A 12,135-nucleotide genomic window follows, 5' to 3' on the forward strand; every position below is an offset into this window, starting at 1 on the left:
ATGTCATGTTACAATCATAGTAAAAGAGGTCAAGATAAATAAGAATGAAGCTTTATATTAACTAGAGTTTTAAAAGATTAAAAATCTTTTAGAAACCAGAGGAAAATTCAAATGGTTTCTCCTAAAACATGTTGGTTAATTATAATTAACAAGGAAGAAAACTAAATTCTCCCTGGAAACATTAAAAAAAAAACTGCATAATGGCCCATACATGCCCCCAAGTCATGTTGCAATGAGGAGAATGACCTCATGCTAAGTTTAATGGATCAAAAAGATACAAACAAGCCTGGGTCCTTGTGCCATCTTTGATTCATGGTATCATCTCTGGATTGCTTACTTCTGGGCTTCTCAGTATTTTAGAAAAAAATAAACCTAGAATTTTTAAAAGCACTTTAGAGGGTTTCTCTAACTCACAGCTATACACCTTCTTCTGAAAATGGAAGGTGATCACTCTTGAACTGGGTTCATTAAGTACTTAGCATTTATTTACTATCTGTTTCTATATGATAGGCACTGTGTGGCACCCCATGGATACAAAGAAGGTTGTTCTGAGTTTTCTGAAGTGTACCTGCCTTGCCTCTTCAACTGTTGGGAGGCTGGGATGGAATAGGCATTCCTGTGTCTTATTGGTCTTCAAAGGGTTGCACAGCAACAGCAGAATACTGTGAGCTTGGAAATAATTTTAAAGAGAGGATATGGACTCTGGTCACGAGGATTCTAAAGTCTAGTAACAAGAAATTGATATTACACAGTGGTTAGGGGTATGCACTCTGAAATTCAAGTAGGAGGAATTCTGGCTCTACCACATATTAATTGGAAGACTTAAGTTATTACGTTGACCTGCTAAACCTCAATTTCTTTAACTGTAAAATGGGAATGACAATAGTACCTACCTCACAGAACTATCATGTGGGTTAAATATAGATAAAGCATTCAACAGTGTTGAATGAGCTAGGTGCTCAAAATGTGAGGTATGACTATGATTATTATTATTTAAATAAAAACATAAAAATAGAGATATAGTCTACATACATTAGAGGGAGAGATGACTTATGGATTGCTCTGAAAGATGGGGAACAGATAGAGTGGGTCAGGGAAAACTTCATGAAACAGCTATATTTTAGCAGTAAACAAAAATCTGTTTAGCCAAATTCCATTCTAGCCATCAGCCAAGTTATTGGCTATAATGAGTGATGCACAGCCTGGAGAACTGAGGACCAGTCCTGGGACTCATGACTTAGTGACCGCATTGCCATCTGACAGAAGCATCAGAGGACTCAATCACAAAGCTTGCTGCCACATATCTAAGTTTCATACTCCCTGAGGGTGTCCATTTGTAAGTAATACACTCTCTCTTCAAAGAAGGAAGATCTTTAACTGAAACTGCTGTATCATTCACTTTCTTCCAAGCACCCACATTTAAGTAATTTTAAGAAGCTGCCCATAGGGGATTATATTTAGTCATTCTAGTAGTATGTATAGAGAAGGAGCTGATTCCTAAATCTTAATTATATAAACATAATCATGGGCTATTTTCTCATTAAAACCAGATAAATCTTTTTTTTAAAATCTGAATTCCCTGTTGTTTAATGCTCCTAACTTTTAATGAAGTCCCTCTGGGTTTAAGGTCAATTTAAACGAAGAGAAAGGTATGAAACTTTTAAACAATGATTTATAGAACATTATAAGTATTTATCTAAGTTCCCTCCCCTTACCAGTATACTCTAAAATCATCAATTGTTAAAAGCTGTCAAATCTGCTCTCTTCTTAAACTAAGCTACCCCAGGATGAGAGATATAGATGTCTAGAAAAGATTTTCCCCTCTATTTGTGTTCCTTTACCAACCGTCCCTCTCTCATTCATAAGCATGGATTAGGAAGGTTCTGGATGATTACTTGTGTTATTCCCTTAAGGGGTAGAGTTAGATAGTTGCACGGTTTCTTTAGCAGTTTAATCATGGCAGAACTCAGATGCTTTCTCTGCATTTTTAAAAAATATTTCTCCAGTGGTTACAGACTGCTTCAGTATCTCCAAGCATTAAAAAAAATTTTTGAACAACTAGACACAAAAGCAGACAAAAAAAGCAAGAGTTTCCTCTGCGTTCCTCATCAGGGTGGAAAGCTTCCTAGAATTTCCCCAGGAGACTACTGCGTGTATTTCAGCCAGGCTTAGGTCTATCTTATGTACAATGCTTTGGCGTTTGACTCACCAATGTAATTTTCACTTTTATCATTTTATGAAAACTTCAGTGTCAAAACACCCTAGCATTCCAGTTTCTTGACCTCCCCCTTTTTTCAATCACTGTATTCCTGACCACATCTTTTGCATTATCACATTCCATCTCTGAAATGATGAGGATAATGACAAAAGCCTCATGAACTTCTATTTCTCTCCCTCTCTGACTGCCATCATACTTGTGGGCTGACATTGGCATTCAGTTACTTGGCCTTTGCCTCCCTCTTGTCCTCAGAATTCAACAGCCCCCTGCAAATTTTACTCTTACCTCTCTCCAGCTGAGACATGTATGGTATAACCCTCTGTTCTCAGCATCCTCAGCTCTCTTGTCTCAGGAGTCTTCCTGTGACATCTGTTCAACACGGAGGAACCCACCAAACATCTGGCCTTTCTACTCCTATTTGGACTGATGGCAAACATAGGACAAACATGCAGACTTTAAATATATGATGTCAATTCTCCACTGCATTGCTTGGATATTCTCTTGCATACTAGAAGCCAGCCTTTTCTCTTATTTTCAATGTCTGTTTACAATATTTACTTCTCTCCTAAATCCCAAACATTACATCTATTTCCTATCTTTTGTCAGATAGACTTGCTTCCATTTCAAGGAAAAAAATTAAAAAGTTTGTGTACAGAAGTAACAATAGTCATTTATACACATTATTAATAAGATAGTGAATCCACAAGTCTTTAGTTTGTTTATAGAGAAAAAATTTGAGACTTTTCTGAAACAAAGACAATATATATATTCACATAGGGATGCCTGCAATTTACCATAAAATGTGTAAAACTAAGAAGGATTGCTAAATAAATAGAGGGATGGATAGATATGGTAAAGCAAATATCATGTTATAAATAGAATCTAAGTAGTGGATATGCAGATGTTCATTATAAAAATTATTTCAACCTTTATGTATGTTTGAAGATTTTTATAATAAAATGTCAGTGACTGATTTATATCTTCAGAAATCAGAGATACTCATTTGAATATTATTATCTAGGGGCTACCAATTATTAGACAGCATATGAAAGCAGATTTTAGGTTGCAGCAGTCCTCTCTGAAGGAGGCTGTCACAAAAATATGTCCTTTGTTGTATGCACAATGGAAGGCTAACTTTTATTTGTTAGTTAGTTACTTAGTTAGCTAATTTTCAAACAGAAAATGGAACAAAATGGTTACAACTTAAAAATTTTAACACAAGTCCTTATACTGGACACAGTGATAGATTCAATATTATTTTAAGGTTATTGGTCCCCAACTTTATCTTAACATTTTTTCTTAAATGGCTGTATTGTCTGGAGTTTCACTTTATTTCGCATCTGCATCAACAGCTCTTTCCTCCCTTTTGTCTTTTCAAAATTTCCTTCACAAGGAGCTGCTAATCAGATGGGCCATATTCTCAAAGTTACTCCCAGGAATTCCATTTGTCAGCACTGGATGAAAAAGAGTAGGTTTAAGGAAAGCTAGAGACTTACAAATAAAAAAAATACTATTTTAACATGTGAAATGTGGGGTAAATCATATTCTACCTCATTAGTTGGGTCAAGTCTGGGAGCTATGAAAAAGAAAGGGTTCAGGAGATGGGGGAAGAAGGGGGAAGTCTGGAGAAGGTGAAGACAGATAACACTTCATCAAATGGCTCTAGAATGATAGCCATGACACCCTAAAGTATTTGGGGGATAAGACAGAGCTTATATAAATAGTTGACTTTTATATTTGTTTTTCTTCTTGAGAATCTACGACCCTATGAGATACTGTACTCCAATTGTGAGACCAGCCAGGCATTAGGAGCCCTAGGTCCTGCTCAGACAGGAAGGGACAGAGGATGGTCAGGAGGTCACCCAAACAAGCAACCATCTGTCCTTTCCGTCCCAGATGTGAATTTTTTGTGGAACAGTATAATTAGCCATTGCATCAAACTCCTTAATTTGTATCCTTGGGTTTTCTTCTCTCTCATCACATATTTCTTTCTTTCATCTCCATGTCCCATTCCATTCTCCTCTTCATGGGCAAGTACTCTAACACATTAATAAAAATCTTTAGTTTTTATGAATTCATGCCAAATATTTTAACTTACCTAAATAACGTTGCTATACTATATATGACTCACATAAAATAAGTATTATATATATACAGTGTATAATACATAATACATACTATATATTTCAAGACATATAGCACACACTATATATACTATTCCATACTTATTTCACTGAAGATTGTTTTATATATGTAGAAGCAGTTGCTTCTAACTGCTGCTGAGTGCTCTCTGCCTTGGGATTTACAGCAGTCTCCAGTGCAAGTATTCATGGTATGCTGCAGTCATTTTCCCAAAGACTCTTTCGTGGAGCACCTTCATCATTCCACTCATCTGCTCGGAAGGCAAGCCCTGACAGCTCCTTCTCCAGGACCTGTCATCCACAGAACTCAGCTTCACTACCCCCAGATGCTGAGGTCCACATTCTTTCATAGTTGATACTACACAGTAGTAGAACCTCTTCTCCCTGGGTACAGTGGCACTTTATCTGTTGGTAACTTTTCAGGGGATCCCTTTGAAAACTCGATGAAAGTTATGAGCATCTCCACATGGAAATGCCCATTTGCACATACACACAAAATTTTGCACTTAACTTCAGAAGGTTCACTGACTTCCAGAATCCTATTCATGCACCTCTCAAGATTTGACAATCCCAGCTCTAGGGTTGTTTGCAAGTGTTCAACAAGTAATACACAAATTAAATTGAAGATAGAATTGTTAAGAAAGATCAGGGGTGATTTCATAAGTTCCTTTAAATAGTGTCATATATGAAATATAAATCAGTCAAGTTTAGCTGTTTCTTAAAGTTATTTTAAAGTCATATTTATTGAGATATAACTTTTATACTATAGGAAAATTCATCCTTTGTAAGCTTGCATATTGATGAGTTTTGACAAATACAATCATGTAACCACCACCACAATAAAAAAGAGAAAAATTGTTCTATCCTCTAGAAAATTTCCTTTGAACCGTTTTGTAGCAAATTCAATCCCTCCCACATACACATACCCCACTTTGGCAACCACTGATCTGATTTTTGTATCTATAGTTTTGCTTTTTCCAGAATATCATATAAATGGAATCATGCCATTTGTAGACTTTTGTGTCTGGCTTTTTTTTCACTTAACCCTATGCTTTTGAGAGTCATCCATGTTTTTGCAAGTTAACAGTAGTTAGTTTCTTTTTATTTCTGAGTTGTATTCTATTGTGTGAATACACCACAACTTATATGTCAATTTATAAGTTTATGGAAATTTGTGTTGCTTCCAGTTTTCACTACTAAACTGACATACAGATATATAGACACATGTTATAAATATTTATGTATGGGTCTTTGTGTGGACATATGCTTTCATTTCTCATGTGTAAATGCTTAGGACTGGGGTTGGTAGATCATATGGTAAATATATGTCTAACTTAGAAAGAAACTGTCTTAAAGATATTTTAAGAGAAAATTGAAAATTTCTTATGGCACATCTGAGAAATTGAGCCAGATACATAAGACCACTGAGCCTCAGTTTTCTCATCTGTAATGTGGTGATAATATCTACTTTATAGAGTTGACAGTATAATTAAAAGCTAAATAAATATTAGTGAGCCAACATACTTAAAGGATTAATGAGTTCAATAAATAATACTCAAAAATTGCTACAAACACAAAATGAAATTTTGACTCTATTGCCATCTGGTGGCAGTATATAATATTTTCAGAAGTAGATTCTATTAAAGGATGTATAACCTTCAATAAAAATGTAATTAACAGAAAAAATATATATAACCCATTTAAATATCTCAAATGGGATGAAATCTCACAACTCTCCAAGACTGTCAAATGATGGCTGTCGGAAGTCCAAAGTGCTCTGTGTAAGAAGCCTCCACCAATATCTGAGCTACATTGTATCTGGAAAAGAGAAAAAGTACCTCACATGGACACACAGGCACAGCCAGCGGGGGAGCATTAGCCCTTCCTGGGGCCTTCCAGCGTGCACACTGTATTCTCCTCTTCTAAGAAGTCTGAGGGTAGGGCCATCCACAATATCTCAACAGATTAGAAGTATCAGATTGGGACCACTCTGTGCTTTTGTACTTTCATAATTGTCCCAGCTTAGTGGTCTTGAAGAATGAGCCTCAGTAGACAATTAGAGAGTGAGTTCGAGTGTGGGAACATGATTTTGGGAGACAAATTCCCTAAAGGTGAAAGAGAAAGGATAAACTGCAACATGACCATCCTGAATTGTATGTGCTGAGGGTGCAGAAAATCAGGAATTATTGACAGCCCAGAGTGAGAGTGTGGGATAGTCCAAGATCCACCATTTATTCATTGAATGCCTATTACAGATGTCAGAAACTTACTGGATGAATGGGCAATTGAATACACATTGGGTCTGAAAGCAGATACTCAACAGTCTGGCTTTATGAGCATGACTCACATGTGACGCCTAGGGGGAAACGACCCCAGAATTCCGTGGGTGGCTTCTCCAAGCTGGCCAGGCAAATCCCCAGGCAGCCAGTCCTTTGCTACTCCTCCTTCTGCTGAACTTATCTATTGTGTTGTATTAAAACCAGGTTTCCCTCTGGCTTGGTGGTGTCAAATCCTATCCAATGAGGATTTTAGGAAAGCTAGGGAGTTGAAGTCTGTTCTGAATGATGCCCTAAAGCAGTTTGAAGAGTGTATATGGCTCAGACCATCAGGAACTTTGGGCCGGAGTCAAGCACCAGCCTTTGCTCAATTCCTGCAGCACGTCCTCTAACCCAGCAGAGTCAGTCTCTTTGCAAGGGATAGAATCCATCACCACCATCAAAAACACACTTCCTTGGGCTCCATTTCTAGATTTTAAGAAAGACAAGATTCACATGGAGGACAGCCATGTGTGTAAGAAGGGTAGCCTGCTGCCTAAATGGCTGAAACTATGTGTATATATGTTGGAAATTCATAAAATTTCTAGAATTTATCTTTGGATATTTTTCAATTTACTGATTCTTTCCTCAAACTGTTTTTCTCTTTGAGCTCACTTAATTTATAGACTTTCTCTCAATTTGTCCTTAGTTCTTTGTGTATGTTCTCTACCACTCCTTCTCAAGGCAGTGTGTTTCCTTATGTGGCTTATAATTTTTTTTTATATCATGAGCTCATCTTCAAAGAGAGTTGTTTTCCATGGAAGTCCCTCAGATCCTGGGACCTAGGAACCATCTTGGGAGGCAGTTTCAAATTTCCCTACTGTGTTCCTCTAGGTTTCATTGGTTCCAGAGAAATTTTATAATATATGTTGATTCTAAATTTCTGTACTCCTGGGGTATGCGACTGTGGAGGTCATTTATGCTGATCTAGCTGATCTGACTTTCTAGCCATATTCTCATGAGATTATGCAGCTTCCTTGTAGTGTTCCTGGGCTATATCTTTCACAGATAAGAGACTCCCAGCTTTATTTCCAGCTGCCTGAGATGCCGAGGTCTTGGTCTCATCAGCCATTCCTCTGCTGCCCTTAAAATCCCACTATCCTGGCATTTATCTGGTTCTGATACCCTAAAGGTACTCAACTTTCACTACCTGCTTCCTTCTCAAGTTTTGTGGTTCGTCTTCATTTCTAGCACCTGAGAAATTTGCTTTCTTATTTTACTCAAGACTTCCATTATAAGTAAAATTCTATCTATAATATCTTATCTTTTTGGGGGGGGGGAGGAATTACACAGCCAATTCAAATGGTCACACCATCCACAAGTTCCAGAAAGATCTTTCTAAAATTCAAAACATCATATTCTCCTACTTAAAAGTTCTTCAATACTGTTTCATTGACCTTGAGATAAAGTCTGGAATCCCTTACCTGGGAAATTAAGAAAAGCAGCTTAGAGCTTGACCTTAGTAGTTCAAATGATTTGAGTCTGTATCCAAGTATTGTTTCTTAATTTTGTGACTTTGTACAAGTTAGTGTCTTAGCCATAGTTTCCTCATCTGTAAAACAGAGATAATTTCAGCACCTACTTCATAGGATTACAGTGACCTTTGGGACAAGGTTGTGATCATCTGCAGAAGTGGGATGAACCTTCACTTGAAATTTGAGATTGATGGTGTTACAAATGCCCCAGGAGATGCTGAGACTGATGATGCCACACATACACACACCAGAAGGGTGTGAGAAGCTCCATTACTCACATAACGAGGATTTCTAGGGGGAAACAAAGCAAACAAAAAACTCTCTACTCTAGGCTCTGAATCTCCCACACAGTCTATTTCCTCTCCTCCACATCACCTGGAAGAATATTTAAAAGGTAGCAAGAAAAGGAGATACCAAGGTAATAATGAAAATTGGCACATAACCAATGCAGTTCTTTTGTCGGAGAATTGTCCTCACCATGTGTCCGGCTGGATAACTTATGTCCAGGAACTCATTTTGAAGGCATTTCCTTGGCTGGAGGAGGAGGAGGATGTAAATGCTATTAACCACTAGGATTCCAGCTCTGAATCTTGATCACCAGCTTTTCTATTTCAGGTCAAAGTTGGTCTGTGATGGTCAAAGAGGAAAAGCAACTGAACTTCTCAGTATTCACCACATGGGGGCCAAAGGAGAGAAACCAGATCAAGATGAAGCAAAGAGAAAAAGGAGGTAAAGGTGACGGTGAAGGTAAGCACTGCTCTGCGCAGGTTGTTCTGCAGTCTCGCTCAGATTACTCTGTTATTTCCTTGTCCTCCAGGATCTGGGCCATGTATTCAACACACTGATTCTGGGATAGAAACACATTTTTCCAAGTTTGAGATTTTCCCATAAAGTAGTGAGGTATTGCCTAGTTGCTGACAGGAAAACCTAGGTTTTTATACAGTGAAAAAAGCAGAAGTGATCTAACTTCTCTCCAAGATTGTCTAGAGTAATAGGTCTAGATATTTGCAGCATGTTCAGTCTCCTTTTTGACTTTAACAAAGGCTCTGGGCAGTATATCATGGCAATTAATATCCCAGAACTGAGAGCCATACCATCTGGATTCAAATTCCAGTTCTACTGCTTACTGGCTGGGTGACCTTGGGTGAGCTATTTAACCTCTCTGTGCCTCAGTTTCCTCTGCAAAATGGCAATGATAGTAGTACTTAACCTCATGCAGGAGCTCCAAGGTTTAAAAGTACTCAGTTCAACAGTTGGCAAGCACATGAACATCATTGCTATTATTATGTCTTTCTCCCCAGAAAATGTACTTCAAATCTCTAAATCCCACCAGTGGTCCTCCAGGGAAGAACTACTGGTCCCGAGTTGGCGCCCTGAGGACTTTTTCATTCCTATTATCTCACTCCTTCTCTTTCTTCTGACCAGAAAGACAGCAAGCATGGTGGTTAGGGGACCAAACACTGGAGACACATTACTTGGGTGAAAATTCTCACTCCATTTTCTGTGTGACCATACCAAATTATTTAACCTTCAATGCCTCAGTTTCTTTATCTATGAGATGAGAATGGTAATGATAACAATGGTACTGCATAGGGATGTTGTAAATGCTACATGATATAATCCATATAAAGCCTTTAGAAGACTGTCTGGCCTATTGTAATTGCTCATTAAATGTGAGTGATTATTGTTATCCAGTCTATATCCTGCAAACATTTACTATGCAACTACCAGGTGCAAAGCACTGCTAAACACTGGTTACTATTAAACAACCCCTCTTCTCAAGGAGCGTAAGAGTTTCCAAGTTAAGATGTGTCAATCCTTGGTTCATCTTATGGAAGCCATTGTTCTCAGTCTCCTACTTGGAGACTGGCCCTCAGGAAGGTCCATCTCAGATGACACTTCCCTTGCAGAATCTGTTTCAGAGCGGCCACCCAGCCTTTGACTTCTTCCATTTGTGGGATCCAGGAACTTGACCGTTCCCTCAGGTGATTCCAGGCTCTAATTCTAATCACCCCTTTGTGTACAGGTTGTCTGCCTCCACTGACATACTATTTTGAGACAGAAGAAGTAACACAAGCAGAATAACAGAGTAGTTAAGAGATGTTCTAGGTCCACCTGCCAGCTCTGCTGCCTCTACTTGACAAGTTATTTAACCTCTCTGAGTCTGTTTCCTCATCTGTAAAATGGGCATAAAGCTCATAAAGCTGTGGTGAGTATGAAATAAGTAAACATATGACAGTAGCCTAGAATATTGCCTGGCACAGAGTAAGCCCCATAGAAGAATTCGCTGTCATGATTATTATTAACTTTAAAGAGGGTCCACATAGCATGGAATCTACCCGACCAACTTGGAGCATTCTTCCCACAAGTACAGGGAATGATCATTTTCTTCAATCCACCATCTCTGGCACCATCTTGACAAGTCCTGATCTAGGAGACAAAGGAAGGGAGATCTAGAGGACTAAGGGGCTGTGGGAGAGGCAGGAAAAATGGCCACATTAACACCATTGTCTAGGAACATTCATACCTGCATGTCACCAGAGGAGATAGGGCAGACCGTTCCTTTAGAGAAAGCCTGTTGTTTAAGCAACAGCAGAGCGGCAAGTCCACGTGCCCAGTTCAGCATTCTTTTCTCCCCATCTTCCCACATGTTTCTTCTCTCCTGCCTTTCTGCAGGAAGCTGGTGGGAACAGGGTCCTTCTCTGGAGGCTTTTAAGTGAACCCAGCTCAGGTTTGGGGCTCAAGTTACAGAGATCTTGGAATCAGGCAGCTAAGAGGACATGATAATTTCCACAGGTCCACCAGCAGAGGGCAGAGCGTCACCAGAGGAAATCGGGTTAGCCGATGATGAGCCCACCGCCCAGCGTTCTGGAAATAAACCTCCAAAACGCCTGGCTGCAGCTCTTCCCAATTCCATTTCCCTGCAGCTTGGCCCAGTTTCTTGGAGACCATGATGATTACAGGCATTTTTCCTGCTCATACCCCCTCACCCCAGGCCGTACCCACACAGGTGTCCAGACATTTCTCACCCAGGCACTGTTAGCCTGATGAGGAGAAGAGGGGGTGAGGGCAGGATGCGTATTTTGAGGGGAGAAGGGGGGCATGGAGAGGGACAATGCAGTTAGCCAAACATCATCCCAGGCTGGGGAATGTCACTCCCTAGGGCCCCGGGACACTGGGCACATTCATTTGGTGCAAAGGAAGGGAAAGGAAGGCAGATCAAGATGAGGGGCTGCTTTGCCCCTCCCTGTCGCTGCTACATTCTCACATCTTAGACCCTGAAAGCCTTGGCTCTAGCTAAGGACCCTCAGCAGCGCAAGTTTAGTTGTAGCGCATTGGACAGTCTTCATAAGCTGACATAAAGTGGCATCATTCCTAAACTGGCATTCCCAGGCCCCAGATCTTCCTCACTTATTTCACCTTTTAAGTCACACTGATCATGAAAACAAAAGTCCAAGTGGGCTCTGTGGAAGTGGTGACAGGAGTCTTTTCAAGGATTTAATAGGTGGGGTTATTTCTGTCCATGCACAGGAGTCCCACACACGGGACATAACTTTCTGGCTTCCCCATCACCTCTAGCATAGGCAGTATCAACAGGGCAAAGCATCTTGGGCCAGGAAACAGGGAGCCGAGTTCTAGTCAATTTTGCCCTGGCCTTTTCTGGGGAAAATTACTAAGCTGATCTGAGCTTTCATTTCTTGCATTTTGAAAATGACAGTTGCTCCTGAAGGGCAGAATGCTGGGAAGGGGAGTTTTTTAAATCTGGGACTTGTCTATCTCATTTTTAAATTATTCCTGCTCAAACCTCGGGAAGGTATATGAATGAAGAATGAGGAACCAAGACTCACTGAATAGAGGTTATCAGCCAAGGTCACGGACAGATTGTGAAATGTCAGATTAGTCTGATTCCACTCTCTGTTCTCTTACACACACATTTCCTGTCCCTGGAGTTTAATTAGTTTCTCCTGGCACAGGGAATGTGGCAC

At 39.6% G+C, this 12,135-nt stretch overlaps 1 long non-coding RNA gene across 1 annotated transcript; it reads right to left on the reverse strand.

The window, feature by feature from the left end:
- Positions 1-6,119: 6,119 nt before the first annotated feature.
- LOC140698520 (uncharacterized) lies at positions 6,120-8,686 on the reverse strand. The gene is made up of 3 exons (XR_012076331.1): positions 8,627-8,686; positions 8,099-8,226; positions 6,120-6,177 (listed from the first exon to the last, which is right to left on the reverse strand). It is a non-coding gene; the product is annotated as an uncharacterized lncRNA (long non-coding RNA).
- Positions 8,687-12,135: the final 3,449 nt, after the last annotated feature.

Source organism: Vicugna pacos, chromosome 9 (genome assembly GCF_048564905.1).
Source record: "Vicugna pacos chromosome 9, VicPac4, whole genome shotgun sequence".
In the NCBI taxonomy this organism is placed as follows: domain Eukaryota; kingdom Metazoa; phylum Chordata; class Mammalia; order Artiodactyla; family Camelidae; genus Vicugna; species Vicugna pacos.